Source organism: Pleurodeles waltl, chromosome 3_1 (assembly GCF_031143425.1).
Source record: "Pleurodeles waltl isolate 20211129_DDA chromosome 3_1, aPleWal1.hap1.20221129, whole genome shotgun sequence".
In the NCBI taxonomy this organism is placed as follows: Eukaryota; Metazoa; Chordata; class Amphibia; order Caudata; family Salamandridae; genus Pleurodeles; species Pleurodeles waltl.
Genome location: NC_090440.1, coordinates 1,846,875,396 through 1,846,891,334, shown reverse-complemented (window position 1 = coordinate 1,846,891,334; position 15,939 = coordinate 1,846,875,396). Strand labels below are relative to the sequence as shown.

The following is a 15,939-nucleotide window of genomic DNA, read 5'->3' as shown; positions in this document are numbered from 1 at the left end:
TGGCGTAATTTCAGGAATTTTGCATAAAATGAGAAACACAAAATTCCTGAAATTACACAATATACCTAGGTGTGATGGGGGTAAGAATGATGATTCGGCAGATTATGGAATGCCATTGGTTATAAAAAAATATATATATTTTTTGTGATGAACTGTGATATTGCACTGAATTTTCATTGACATAGAAAAGATCAAAGGGTAGGTGGTATCTCTGAAGTGTCACGGATGGTAGCTAATAGCCACCTGAAGATGTCTGCCTAGAGTCTAGCCTTCTAAGAGGCTAAGTTCTCCACGATAACTGGCACTGCACTCCACAATAACCGACCCTGCACTAGGTATGCCTTTAGTGGACAATCTGAACCCTCTCTCAGCATGGACTATTAGAAGAAGCAAAACATGTTGTTTTGAAATATTATGGCATTGTATGGTGTGTATGTACGCGTATTTTTACTCTCCTTTTTAAAGACCCGGGACTGTTTGTGGCTATGAATACTTTCAAAAGAAGTAATGTTTGGCGCCGATCCTAAAAAAAAGCTAACAGGAAGGCATGTAAGATGTCCGAACGCCTCGGCAGTTCCACCCATGATGTAGTGCGCTTTGCACTGCAGATTTCAGTGCCATCTCTCCCACATCTGAAAGCCATTAAGCCAAGCAGCAACACTTCCGCCTCCTAGTTCCTGCCTGGCTTCACCGAGCGAAGTAAGTAGTTTCACTTCTTGCGTTTTCAGAAACATTTGACATTTCTAGAAGACAGAACCTCGGGATATTCATTCCGCACTGAGACCAGGTACTGCTCTGGGAGTGAATCAAAACACATTGAATCTGCGACTCCCGGGACGCGCCTCGGTCACCAGTGTGTACAAACTAGGCTGACGTGAGGTGGCTTGACTGAAAAGGCTCCGAGTCAGTCTTTTTAAGGAAGCGGACGTCCGTGGTCCTACAGTGAGCTGGCATCAGCTGAATAATTTCATGTAGACACCGCTTCAGTTACTCCGAGTGTATTTTAAGTTTTCTTAACGCTCACTGGACAAATCTGAGTCGTCTTTCTGCCGAGGGAAAGGACGTTTGTACGTTTCTGTCGTGTAATTTTAAAAGAAAGAGCCGCCGCTGCCTCGTCTCGCATAAGGTTTGCATTAGTGGCTCCGAGTGCGAGCGAGGAAAGGGGAAAACATTGTTCTGAACCTGAACTTCTAGAGGAGGTTGTTGTTTCCTCATCAAAGGAGAGCGCGTTCCTACAATGAAGCGTTTTCCCTCTGAAGTTGCTTGGTTAGGAGGGCTCGGTCTGTTATTGCTAAGACGAATAGTTCCTGAAAGAAAGCAGATTGATGTGTGCGCTTTTTGAAACTGCTGCGGTTAGGAGGGTTGGCGACCACAGAAAGATAGTCGCATAATTAAGATGACTGGTGTCAGAATGATAATTTTAGCGAGGTGAAATTGTGTTCTGCCGCAACAGAGGAGAGGAGGAGATGCACATGTGCCATTTTACAGTTTGAAGCGGGTGCTTCAAGGGCATGGACAGATGGAAGTTTTGCTCCGCTTTGTAGATCACTTGTTTAGCATGTATATTTGGACACGACAGTTATAGATATCGAGGTGATTGAGTAAATGTTGCCTTTACTGTCATGCCATGCTGAATTAATCAATGGGTGTGGTGTGCTTTTTATGAGAGTTCGTACTCACAGGAGATTTTGATTTAACATTTATTCATAATACAAATAGCGCGCTCATCAAGAAGTTTCTTTATCCAGTGGTTTAAATGAAAATGACAACTACTGATGCTAAAAAGCCCAAATGTAATATCTCCTGGAAAGTCTTTTCAAAAGTAATACACAATTGCTTCAACACAAGTTGTCAATTTTTGCACGTGGTTTTTCGTTGTATGCAATTATTTGAATGTGAGACTTACGCTGATGATGGGTTGAGATTTGGACCTATAGCAGTCCTTCAAGAGTTCTGTACAATGTCTTGAGGTGACCCACATTGTTTATTCAAGACTATGGGCCTCATTCTGACCCTGGCGTTCTATGACCACCAGGGTGGAGGCCGGCTGAAGCACCGCCAACAGGCTGGCGGTGCTTCAGTTAGTATTCTGACCGTCGCCCAGCCGGGTCCGGCGGTTTACCGCCGGATTTCCCCCGGCTGAGGGAATCCTCCATGGCGGCGCTGCTTGCAGCGCCGCCATGGGGATTCCGACCCCCTTCCCACCAGCCTGTTTCTGGCGGTTTTCACCGCCAGAAACAGGATGGCGGGAACGGGTGTCGTGGGGCACCTGGGGGCCCCTGCACTGCCCATGCCACTAACAGGGCCCCATACAGATTTTCACTGTCTGCTTAGCAGACAGTGAAAATCGCGACGGGAGCAACTGCACCCGTCGCACCCCTGCAACTCCGCCGGCTCCATTCGGAGCCGGCTTCCTCGTTGCAGGGCCTTTCCCGCTGGGCCGACGGGCGCTCTTTTGGCAGTCGCCCGCCAGCCCAGCGGGAAAGCCAGAATGGCATCCGCGGTCTTCTGACCGCGGAGCGGCCATTTGGCGGTTCCCGTTTGGCTGGCGGCGCCCGCCGCCAGCCAAACTTGGAATGAGGCCCTATGTGCATTGCTTATGTATTGCTTTCTAGGGACTCTGTGATGCCATCCTTTTTGAACAACAGGCATACTTCTACATACCGCAATGCTGGTCCAAGTGGGCGTCATATTATAATCAATGCCAAACGTTCAAATACTTTTTTAAATATTACATTTTCAGTATAACCTCACATAAAATGAAGAAAGATGTGCAACTTGCTTAATGAGTCAGTGCTATTCTTTTCACCAGAGTGCAACTTGTGGCAGTAGTATTGTCATAATACTGCCCTTCATGTTGATCTTGATGTGTTTTTCACCTTTTCCTGGAACATAAAATACCCTAAAATTATGCACACAAAAGGGCAGATGTGAAAAAACATTCTAGAAGAATGAAAGTTGTACTTAGCGAGTACTCTTTTAAATACTCTTACATGCCTTTTCTATTAGACTCGCAGTGTCAAAACACCAATTACACTAGAAAACAGACACACTCTTTACTATTTGTACTAATTGTCTATGAATACAACAAGATGTTTTTTCCAGGCACACCAGGGAAGTCAAGGGATTTTGGGCTCAATCATCATGTCACTCATCACTAGTATCCTGGGGCCAAGACCTCAGTACTATTAGACTCAAAATGGAAGCCTAAATAGTCCTTTCGAACACTTGGCCCTTTCGGGGAAGTGAGCCGCAGAAGTCCAACGCTTACTAACGAGGCGCAGTGGCTTGGACATTTAGAATACAGTTTACACCATAACACTAGCCAATAAGTCATTTGTCCAGTAAGTGCTATAAAATAAAAATACATTAATACACACAAGACAAATCTGTAAAGAAAAGAAACCTCCATGACCCTCTTGTTCAGAGGCTCAACGGCAAATAGTATCACAGCTTCTAGATGCTAAGCACTATAAAAACAGCTAACTGTACAATATACATACTATGTTTCACAGGGTTAGTCTTCAAAACTAGACTAACGGTACTAATACATGTATTGCAGTGATTTGGCTTGAACAGTTGATCAGAAGGAAAATGTTCTGGTCTGCCCACTGTCCCACCACCCAAATTAACAGAGGTGGCTACCTTTCCTTGGAGAGGATGCCACTCTGATGGTGTTGGTGGCTGGTGTCTTTGCACAGTATATTGAGTCCCAAAAGGTCAGTAGTGTACAAAATTAGGGTATTAATGAAGATGGGTGATGACCCATCTTAAGCAATAACCAAAGTCCTTGTTGCAAGGAATCACTAAAGTCACTAAATTATCCTGATGTGAGCATCCTTGTAGCTTTGGTAAAGAGAAGACAGGCTTAGCTTAGATTTAGTGTGTAAAATATTTATCCAGTGCCAAAATAGTAATAAAGTCAAAACACAAGGCAAAAAAAATGCCAAACCAATCTAGAGAAAGTGAGTAAATTTTAATAAATAAAATGACATCAAAACAACAAGGATAATGTAGAAATGAATTTTGTAAAGTTTAAGGTGAATAATAAATTGTTAATCCCCAACTGGGGTGAAGTAGGACTCCAGGACCTTGGAGCAATTTGAAGCTGACTGTGATGAAGTGTCGATCAGAAACTGAAACTAGGTTCGACCCGATCAGAAATATACAGTCTCTATAATGGAAGTCTAAAAACTTCAGAAGGCCAAGGCACCATGCCTTGGGAGAAATTTTAATTTCATATCCAAGGGAGGCCCATTACCAGCTAGATACTTTTGAAAACTTTGCCCACTGAAGATTTCTATGTTTGGACTTAGTCACTTTTTGGAACTCCTTTCCTCCATTGGGACACAGCTTTAGGCTATAGCCAAAAAGAGGTCCACAAAGCTGGGTACCATCTCTGCTGAATCAGCCGGAATCAAATTTGCTGCTGTGGAAAAGCTCTGGTCAAAAAATCCTGAATTTGTAGCCCTGTGCCATTGATTGCACCTTTGTTGGATCGACTTAGAAGGTTTGGCATGGTCCTCCGGAGATCTTTGAGCCACAAATTCTAGGTTTCTCAGGATGGTAGAAGGAGCACAGTTTAACACAACCCATGGTACGAGGACCTCAGCAATAGCATTTGGGGGTCATGACTCATTCAGCAGTAGCCACCATCAGGACCCAGGGCAGATCCCATTGGAACTGCTCAGCTGGGCAGTTGAGGAAAGGCCTCCTTTAGCTTGTTTTTTCCCTGTAGTTTGAACGGGAGGCTAGCCATATGACCCTTGGAGTTCACCTCTTTGTCCTTGTACAAGAGGGAAAGCAGGTCCAGTCTTCCAGGGGTCCTTGCAGGTCTTAGACAACAGGTAGGTTCATCCCCCTTCTGAACTTCCACGGGACTAAGAGTGTTCTAGGGAGGGTACTGTCGGTATCCCATTTATGCCTCATACCAGCCTAAGGATGACTCCTGCTCTCTCCTTAACTAATGGAGTAAAACTTCCCATTGGTAACCATACCCACTTTTGAAGCAGTTCCAGTGTGCCCTACAACAAATTGTCCTACAGTGTTCCTCTCTATTTAAAAAGTCCAAGAATTACATTTCTATTTGTTTCCTAGCTAGAGATAACATTATTAAATTCAATATTGCATCCCAATGCTTTGCTATGGAATACCCAGCTGTCCTACAGTGAAAATAACTTTCAGGGCTTTGTCATTGTAAGGACGTTTAACATGTCCTTCTTTTAAATACCATGCATCCTGCCTTATGAGCAATAAGGCTTTCTTGGTGGTGGCTTAATAACATTTAAAAGGAAGTTTTTTGACTGGTAGAATTGAAGTATTTAAACTGCCAATAGGCCTGAAACTGCTTTACACTGTCACTGTAGTTTATGACATAAAAGGGGCTGCTGTCTACTAGTGACATCTAAATTCAAGACCATGCAAACACTTTGTACCATATACTAGTTACTCATTTATAGGTTAAATATACCAATTTCAACATATTGAAATGAGGATCACTGGCATTTTACAACTGGTTAACAGGGGTAAAGTGCACAGAGTCCTACATGTAGCAAAAACAACATGGCCAAAATCTGGGGATTAAGCCACTCAAAAGATGGTTATTTCCTAAAAGTAGCCACTGAGTTAGCTGTAGGAGGGTAAAGGCTGTTCAAGGTGCCAGTATACCCTGATTCCCTCAAATGGACTAAAAAAGGTTGGTGGCCTGCAGCACAAAACCCACTTGTCACAGTCTAGAATTTCTAATAGAAGCGCATCTAGAGAGACAGTGCCGATTGCTACTAGTGCAGGACACATCTGGAGACTATGCAAGACATGGGGAAGACACCAAGGGTTCAAATATGATGTTCCTCAGCAAGGCACTCTTTTGCATCTACCAGATGCTAGAAAGAAGCTCCCCAGCACAGGGGAGGATCACAAATGTAACGGTGTCACCTGCAGTGACAGTAAGGTGCTTCCTCTGTTTCCCTCAATGTTGATGTGAAGCCAGATTGCCTATTTTATGCAGTAACCTGGAACATCCTTTTCTTTGAAGTGCCAACTGCCTCCACAATCTTTACAGACAGTTTGTTCTAGTCTAGTATGCTGTCTGATGAGCTGATGTCCACTTCCTTCAGCCACACTAGTAGAGTCCTTCAACAAGCAATCTGCCGCAGAGTGACACGTTCTCAATGGCAGACTCTGTTTACAGTTCTGGAAGGGAGATTTGAGAATCCAAAGGATCACATTTCTAGATCTATGTCCTTCCTCCATGCTGGTGTGTGTAGTTTTCCCTGAAAATGGAGGAAGCCTAGACAAATCCCCTAACTGATGAGGCCAATCTTGCATCATTACCTGGTGGAAAAGCTTGTCTAATAAGGGGGCCTCCTACAGTTGAATCTTTGGTGCCCATCTAATTAAGAGGCATATTTCCTGCATGGTAACTACATGATCTGTGCATGAGCCTGCTGCCTTTGTCTCCTGGCTCTTGGTATCTGCCCATGCTATGCCTAGTGAGGAGTGTTAATTATCTTTAGGCTAGGATGCCATTACCACCACTCAGCAAAAAGAGAGGGAGTCTGAGCTAAACACAGATAAGAGTAGTGCCTTCCCATACCCACTAAGCTTCAACAAGGACCAGGGAGGAACTTGGAATGTCCAGCCTAAGAGATGCCAGTTTGATGTGCATTAAACAGATTAGCTAACCACTCTGTCCTTACCCAGTAAGCAGACAGGCTCTGAACACACATTTCCCAGACAGTATAAGGGAAGAAAGAACCAGGTAAGGGAGACTGTACAGACTGTACCAGAAAGGAGCTGATAGGCAACCCATCCTATGTAGTACAGTTATCTCCGAGTAGAGATTGACAGTGGCACCACTGTCATTCTGCCATGGCGACCTTGAAGCCAAACACTAGGGTCACAGTCAGTATAAAGTAGAAGACCCTCAGTGGACAGGCACAATTGTCATGTTCACTGAGGTAGATGTCAAAAACAGAAAGAACCAATTTTTAGTGAGATCAACATAGGACAGGGAACCAAACTATTCAGAGCCAAGCAGAAGAGTATCCATTCCATAAAAATACTCCAATTTGTTCCTGTGTTGTATGTTCTTGGTGCCAATTTAAAAATGGAGTTGTGAAACGGTGCATAACATGTATGTTGCATTTTTGTTTAGTATGGCTTTAAAACTTGTAAAAGTGTCCAACACTGGAAAATGATGTGTTTTAAGCCCATCTTTAATGGTATGCTAAGGGAAATGCAGAGAGTTCACTAGTAATTGAAAAGTAATAACCAGAGTGCCTGATTCAGAAGATATTTACACACCTAAGTTCAGCTTAGATACATAATAATGCCATTTGCAAATTGGTCATCCACATTGTAAGAATTTGGGTTACCGGTTGACTAGTTTAAATGCCTCACTCAGACAACAACCACAATCTTTTCCGGGATGAACCACAAACATCTCTCAATTAGCCTTTGCTTAACACTGTGGTAGCTTGGCACAAAAACAGTCTGTCTTAACTTCGAAGCAATGTGTAAAGAATTTATTCAGCATACAAACAGTAGTACAATACAAGAAACAAATCCCAAACCAACTTAGAAAAATATAGTACATTTTAATAAATAAAAATATACCAGAGCACCAATTATCAAATCAGTAGAACTGGAGATATTAAATTATAAGGTTTTAAGTGAAGTAATGCCTAAAAGCACAAAGCACCACTGGAGGTTATCTGTTTACACCGGATAATTGAAAAGTCACAAGTTCAGGCCAACCGCAAGGAGTGCAGTCAGATAAAGAGATCATGTTAGTCCCAATGAAAAGTTACCTTCTAACTCCACATAGTTCCATTCAATTTCTGATGGAGAAGGCCACGAAGAGAAGGCTGAGGATTGTGGATGGTCGTCACTCTAGAAAGAAGTGCCGGTAAGGCATCACAGACGATCATCACACTAGCACTAGGTGCTAGTTGGTCTTTGAATATGGTCATTGCTGTAGCTTCTTGTTGGAAAAGAGCAGGTCTCACCTGTACTTCAAATTGGCGGTAGTTCCGGGTGGTGGGGTCATGGAATGAATGGGTCTGGTCATGAGGAATCCAGACTTAAGGATTTTCACCTTTACTTCAGAAAGAGTACACTCTGATGCCAGCTAAAGGTCCAGGATATATGTATATACACACGTACATATTTAAGGTTTTAGTTAGGTAAGGGGTTTTTGGTTTAGGGTTGGGAAGGAATTTAGTGATGGGTAGGGGTATAGGGTAGTAAAGGTATTTAGGAATAGGTGGTGTATCAGTTTGTAAGGGTATATTTAGGGTTTAAGGTGGGTAAGGGTATTGATTGATAAGGGTGTTTTTAGGTGTTTAGGGGTTGGTGAGGTATTTGGGTGTTTTTGAGGTTTGAGGTTTAAGGGTGGGTAAGGAAATTCAGAGATAAAGGTATTTTTAGGGATTTAGGTGGGTATATTGGGTATTGGTGGTAAGGGTATTTTTAGGTTTTAGGGTTAGTAAGGGTATTGGGTGGTAAGGGTTTAGGGATGGGTAAGATTATTTTTAGGGCTGTGGTGGGTGAAAGTGTTATGTGGTAAGGGTGTTTTTAGGATTTAGTGGTGGGTAGGGGCATTGGTGGCAAGGGTGTTTTTAGGGTTTGGGTTGGGTAAAGTTATTGGGTAACAGGCGTGTTTTGAGGTTCTGGGGTGGGTAAGGTTATTGAGTGGTAATGGTAATTAACAAATGTGGGGCGTTTGGGTAGTGCGTGTCTATATATATATATATTTATTTATTTTACTTTAAATAGACATTCTATGGTGTGTGATAAAGGTATTTTGGTGGTAAAAAAACAAATAGAAATTATGCGGTAAAAATGCACCGTGAAGGCATACATGGTTTTGGGCCATATTGTAATGTCATACAACCTTAGCTAGCAGGGTTCAGGCAGGTTCAGTTGCTTGTCCATTTGCAGCAGGTCATGTGCAAGGAGGTGTCTGAAGTTTGTTCTGGAGTCACTCTGGTTATCCTGGGATGAAGGGAAGCAGATCCAACCTTCCTTCTCAGACAGGAAGGTGGTCCCTCAAGCACCGTAAATGTCCTCTGGCAGCAAGGAAGTAATTATCTTGCATCTTCCACAGGTCCTTGAGAGTTCTGATGAGTGGCTCTGAAAATCCAGTATTTATATTTATACATGGTGCCAGCCTTTGTATGTGGTGGCTTTCTATCCTACCCCCACATCTGGTTCTTGAATGTTTTTTTAATTCTCTTGCCAAGGCTCCAAACTGTCTAAGGGTGACAAAAGGCAGGGCAGGCATGGTGTCAGATTCCTTAATGTGTGCAGAGGTACAACCCATTGAAGTTAAGTGGGGCTAGGTATAGCCCCTCCCCATTCATGTTGTCCGGATGCTCATTCTGTCCATTGTAAGCCCTCTTTGCGTTACCTTCTCGATGCAATACACAAACTCCAACAGCAGAGCCATTCACAGTCATGTGACCCAGGACACTGACAGAAAATACAAATGGTTAGACAAGAAAATGCCAACTTTCTAAAAGTGGCATTTTCAGAACTGACTTAAAATACAACTTCGCCATTAAAGAGGATTTAAAATTACAATTTGAGCATAAACAGTAAATCTCTACCTTTTTCCTATCCATTGTTAGAATTTATTAAATGTAATAAGATAACCCCATGTTAGTCAATGGGAGAAATAGACCTTAACATAGTGTAAAACAACTTTAGGAGTTTTACCCTGCCAGGACACCTAAGACATAAACACACGTCCTACTTTTTAAATACCATGCACACTGCCTCTGAGTGGTTAGAGCCTACAGCATAGTGGTGACCTATTAATATTAAATAGTGAGGTTTAGGCCTGGCAAAAGGTTTTTTTTGCCAGGTGGAAATGGTAGTTTAAAAGTGCACTACAGGATGTGGTGGCAGGCCTGAGGAAAGTTTTAAAGTACTACTTTAGTGGGTGGGCCTATGACTGCTACAGGCCCACTATTAGAATTTAATTTACAGACTCTGGGTACATACAATACAATTTACTAGAGACCTACAAGTAAATTAAATTTACCAATTTATTAGATCTCAATTGTACCATGTCTTAGGGAGAGAACACAAGCACTTCATCACTGGTTAGCAGGGCAAAACTGTACAAAGTCCTAATGCCAGCAAAACCAGGTTCACGACAGAAGACAAAAAACTCTTAGGGTGACCTGTAAAAAGGGCCCAGTCTAACACACATCCACTACACTTATTTAGAATTAGTGCAGTTATAGTACACAATGCACTAATGATTGTGGAAATTTCCACAACACGGATGACATTTTATGCACAGTGGTTAGAGTTAAGAAAGAAAGAGGACAGGGCAATGAGATTGGCTATAAAAAATGAAGGAAGCACCAACACAAAAGGTAGTTCACAATCATTTTGCAAGTCGTTTCTGTATCCACAGGAAACACTGCTTCTGATAAGAACAGGAGCTGGGGCCTTTTTAGGATTTATTATGCAAGGTTTCACCCCCATGATTGATCTTTCTGCTGCATGCATGGTTTATATAGTGAGAAGTGTGTGTTGCAGGTGGAGGAAAACATTGTGTACATGGACAAATTCTATGCTGTACCAATGCAGATTTTTCAACTAGTTGGCTGGGGGGTATACTTTTGGGAAAGTAAATGATTCTTGAAATGTGTGACTGTAGTTGACTTTAGATACTGCCTATCGGCTTTGTGGCACAGTTCTTAGTGATTCTGCCATATGTGTAAATGAGATGTATTATGCTGCTTGAAATCTGAAGGTGCACTCCAACACCATGAACCCTCTGTTTTTCACTTGGAGATTGCAGCTTCTAAAAGTGACTGCAATCTCTGAGTGACTCTCCCAGATGTAACCTGAGAATTTGTTTCAGTATTTTGCATTCTACTGGTTATGCCTCCTTTCTGATGGTTCCTTCAGGGTTCAGCTCATGATGAAATGTTAACTCTGTCTGGTTTCCAGGGTTACCATTAATCCCACTATCAGTCACTTTGGGGAGATTAAACAACCACACTAAAATCCACAGACTTTGCAACGAGTCTCTCGGTGTATCGTTTTTCCTAACTAAGTGTGCATGGGATTTTTTTTTCTTTTACACTTCTTCCCAGCATTTAGGAAGTTACAAATTACAACATTGAGAGACAAGGGAACAAAGGCACAGGAGGATATAGTGATTTGCCAAGATTCACACAATTTCATGAGGGTACTAAACCCCAAGACACCTAACATAACAGTCTTATATCCTCCATGTTTCATCTACAGAACACATCATACTACATACATACCCTCCAAATAATTATGTGATATTGTTTTTCATTTGAAATGTTGTTTTCTTTAATTTGCCACTGTCGGGCAGGATTTATCTGTAGCACACCATAGATCCCTCTGGCTGATTTTTATAGCTGAGGAAGCAAACCTATCAACCACCTGAATATGAACATGACTTTAACATACATATTGACATATCATTGATTTACATTAGATCTATCACACTTAACAAACTTATTTAAAGGAAATACAAAAGTGAGTTAATCAAAAGAAACCTGAAGACTTGCTTATTCTGAGTTCCAGTTTATTTTATAATCATCATTATTATTGCGCACTGATGTCCTTAGAGGAAAAACTGAAGTAAAATGAGGTGATCGGCTCTTTGCTTTCATTTTCTTGGTGCTAAGGGGCATTGCCATGCCCCCTCCCACATAAGTGGGGACCAAAGTCTTCCTGCCTGCCCTGATGGGTCAGATAAGATAATTACCACTGATCTTCACCCCAGGAGAGAGAAAGAACACTAGATGCCTGGGGAACATTTTTTTAATAAAAGAGGGGGGCTGCCCGACATGGGCATGGCCATTCCTTCCCCACCAAATAAATGGGGACACGGTATTTCTGCTCCCTAATGGGGCAGATGGAATTAATTACCACAAATCACCACCCCATGGGGGTGGAGGAGGGCACACAGCCCAATAGACACCAGGGAATAAAAACAAATAGTGTGGTGATGGCTGTCAGGGTTATGACCCACCCCAACTTTGGGGAGGGGGGGCGACAGTCTTTCTGCCCCCGCAGACTAAAACATCTCATCCCAATGGCAAGCAAGAATACATTTGACTCTTTTGGATGTTGATTTTACATATGGGCCAAAAGACCTTGGCTAACTACCAATATCGCCCCACTTGCAATGGTGAGCAGCTGCACTTTTTGGACTTGGGTACCCTGCCACCTGGAAAAACCCACTGGACTCATGCACTTCTGAGACTATACATCTGGGTGAGTCCAGGGTGGTGTACTTCACATGCCCCCCACACCATTTTCATACCCGCAATGCCCTGTAAACCTCCAATTTTTCCTGAAATCACACATTTTCCCCATACTTGTGTGATAGAAAATTTCAGAATCCACAGGAATCCACAAAATTCCTACCGCCCAGCAATGCTCCATCAGTACGGATAAAAACTCTGCCCTACCTGTGTGGGTGCCTAAAGCAGAGTCAGCTAAAAATGTATTAAAAAAAACCTGCCCTTTTGGACTCACTTTGGTTCTCCCGCAATTTCTACACATTGTTTTCCCTTCCCTATCTCAGGCACTTGTCCCATCTGCATGAGCGAAGCATCATTTTTAATCAGGAGACTAGGGAGAACACTGGGTGGTTAGAAATCTGTGGCTCCCCTCAGATTCCAGAACTGCCTATCACAGAAATGTGAAGAAAATGATTTTTTAGACAAATTTTGACTTTTGCAAAGGTTTCTGGGTAGCAAAACCTGGTGAGAGCCACACAGGTCAAAAATGTCCAGGTTTGCAAATTTTCCCTAGGTGCCAGCTGAGCTAGGGCCCATAACCTACAACTACCCACTTTGCCTAAAGCAGGTCCATTTTGGGGGAAAAATGTTACGTGTTCACGTTGCATTTTGGGCCATTTCCTGTTGCGGGCATTAGGTCTTTCACACCAGTGTACAATTTTTATCAGGAGTGCTGGCTGAACTAGGACCCAAAATCCACAGCTAGACACATTGCAAAAAGGAGTTCGTTTTCGGTGGAAAAATTTGATGTGTCCATGTTGCGTTTTGGACTGTTTCCTGTCTCGAGCACTAGACCTACCCACAGAAGTGAGGTACCATTTTTATCAAGAGATTTAGGAAAACACAGAATAGTAGAACAAGACAAGTGCTATTGCCAATTGTCTTTTTCTGCATTTGTGCATTCCAAATGTAAGACACTGTGTAAGAAAGAAGTCATTTTGAGAAATACCCTGTAATTCATATCCTAGTATGGGTATCCCCAAATTCAGAACATGCAAATAACCACTGCTTCTAAACTCCATATGTTGTGCCCATTTCAGAAATACATATGTTTTCTTGATACCTATTTTTCATTCTTTATATTTCACCAAATAAGTTACTGTATCCCGGGTACACAATGAAAAAACATTGCAAGGTGCAGCTCAGTTATTGGCTCTGTGTATATAGGGTACTTTGCAAACCTACAAGTCCTATATATCCCACACAGAAGCTCCCAATGGATGTAATAGTATATTGGTTTTGAAAATCTGCCATCGTTAGCACAAGTTGAGGATGAAAACAAACACAGATGGCTGTTTTTTCAACTCAATTTCAATATATTCTTTTCCTCAACTGCTACTTTCTATAGAAAAAATCTTGAAGGATCTACACAAATTACCACTTGCTGAATTTATAATTGTCTACCCTTCAGAACTGTATAGCTTTTCACACAAATTTCTAAAACTAACTGGAAGGAGGTTAAAATAAAAAAAATAGGAAAAATGGGCTATATCCCAGTAAAATGCCAAATCTGTGTTGAAGTTTTTGGTTTTCTGATTGAAGTCTGCCTATTCCTGAAAGCTGGGAAGATGGTGTTTTAGCACAGCAAACCATTCATTAATGCAGTTTGCAGGAAAATAACCGGACCATTTTTTCTACAGCACTTTTTCCCCATTTTCCGCAAATAAGCCATATTATATCTGTATTTAGGTGAATTTATCGGTCCCCGCCAGGGAAATTCACAAACTCTAGGTACCTTTAGAATCCCCATCATGTTAGAAAAGAAGGACGCAAATTTGGCATGGAAACCTTATGTGGACACAAAGGTATGGGGACCTAAGCGCGAACTACCTTAAATAGCCAAAGAAAGGCTTAGCATTGGGGGTAAAAGGTCTAGCACCGAAAGGGTTAAAATCGCCAAATGAAACCAATTGAAACAATGAGATAACAACAATTAGCTTAATTATGCTAGTGAAAATACATACAATTTCCTATGTGCAGTTTGTTTTGTGTCCAAACACCAGATCCAAAGAAAGAGAATTATGGCACATTCCATCTAGACTAAAGGGGCCACTCTTTTTGTACACCTGGTCTACAGGGGCTACATTTTTATTTGCCCTTCAGTCTATCCGTGCAACAATTAAAGGAATGCTAATGGAAAGAGGTGTTAACCAGGACCAAGGCATTTGTAAACAACCCCCTCTACACTATTTTAGCTGTGAAATCAATAGTGCCCTAATAGCAATGCCCATGTTCTCTCACTGAGCCAAGCTGGACTCACTCATCACACAAAGGAATATGATACCATTCTAGACACAGAAGGTAAGCACAGCAGGAAACAGGTAAATGATGTTGTCTTCCCACATGCTGACTAAAGTGGCACACTCCAGTTTGGTGCCCATGCACAGTCTTCTGTGCACCAAAGCTTGAACAGAAGAAGGTGTATGCTGGTGGAAAAAAGCATTCAAGAGCATATCTCAGGTGCAGGCAAAAATTGTGTTGAGATGTTGGTTTCCCTTGCATATCTTCTCTTTGCAGATCCCAAGCTTTTACTTTAGGAAGGTTGTGTCTGCTCTACCTGTGCACGCTGAAGTGAAAGCACCGCTCACAGCATGAGGCTGTGTTCATGCCTCAGCTATTGTTCAAAAGTGCATGCTGAAGTGGAAGCGCCGCCCATAGCGCAAGGTTGTGTTTATGCCGCAGCTATTGTTTGCAAGTGAGTGTTGAAGCGAAAGCTCTCCCACACGCAAGGCTGTATTTGTGCGTGCCATGAGGTTTACTCTGATGGAAGTGCATGCTAAAGAGCCAGCAACAGTAGGAAGGCTTGTTGAATAACCTTAAATCCTAGTGCATGGCATTGCTTTGTGAGGCTTTGCAGCAGTTCTGTTGATGAACACGGGGCACAGCACATTAAGCCCACTTCCAAGGTCCAGGACTGGGACATAACCTGACAGGGCAGACTCACAGATTGCAGAGTCCATATGCAGGAGCATGTTAGTTTGAAGCCTTTTGTGTCATTGAGACTTCCGGAAAACAGGAGGGCAGTCAGCTGGCCCTTGGAATCACTCTTGGTTTAGGGTTGTAGAGATGCAGATCCAGTTCTTCCCACTCACAGGCAAGAGGGCAGCAGGCACATGTCAGAACAGCAAAGCAGGAGTCCAGCAAAGTAGCAGTCCAGCATAGTGACAGTCCTTTCAGCAGCACATCAGTCCTTTTTCCTGGTAGAGTATCTGTAGGTCCAGAAGTGAACTAAAGTGGTTGTGTCTGAGTTTCAGTATTTATACTTTGGTGCCCTAGTTCAGGAAGGTGGGAGAAGCTTATATAGGCATGCTTTGAAGAGAGCAGATGCCCTGTCTCCCCTGTCCTGGCTCCAAGCTGCTTGGAGTGATAGTGTAGGGTTGCTAAGCCCTATTGTGTGTGAACTGGACAAGCCTATTCAGGTGTAAGTAAAACAGTGCTAAGCTCTGCCCCCCATCAAGCCAGTTAAATGCCCAGTAAGTCCCATTGTACATGGCTGTCTAGAAGGAAAGCACAAGGCCCAGCTGTCACCCACCCAGCTGTGTATTGGAGTCAGACAGCAGGATTACAGGTCTATGAGCAGAAAAATTCTGACTTTCTAAAATTGGCATTTTTTAAATTGTAATGATAAATTTGA

General features: G+C 42.5%; 1 protein-coding gene across 7 annotated transcripts in view; it reads left to right on the top strand.

Moving 5' to 3' along the window:
* The window catches only part of GULP1 (GULP PTB domain containing engulfment adaptor 1), a 1,895,686-nt gene that overhangs the window by 1,156,940 nt on the left and 722,807 nt on the right, over positions 1 to 15,939 (top strand). The window contains exon 1 of one of the 7 annotated variants that reach the window (XM_069225936.1): positions 560 to 699. The exons of the other annotated variants lie outside the window; for them this stretch is intronic. The gene's annotated coding sequence lies outside the window, so the exon portion shown is untranslated. Of the gene's footprint in view, positions 1 to 559; positions 700 to 15,939 lie in introns of those variants that run through there. 7 annotated transcript variants of the gene reach the window in all.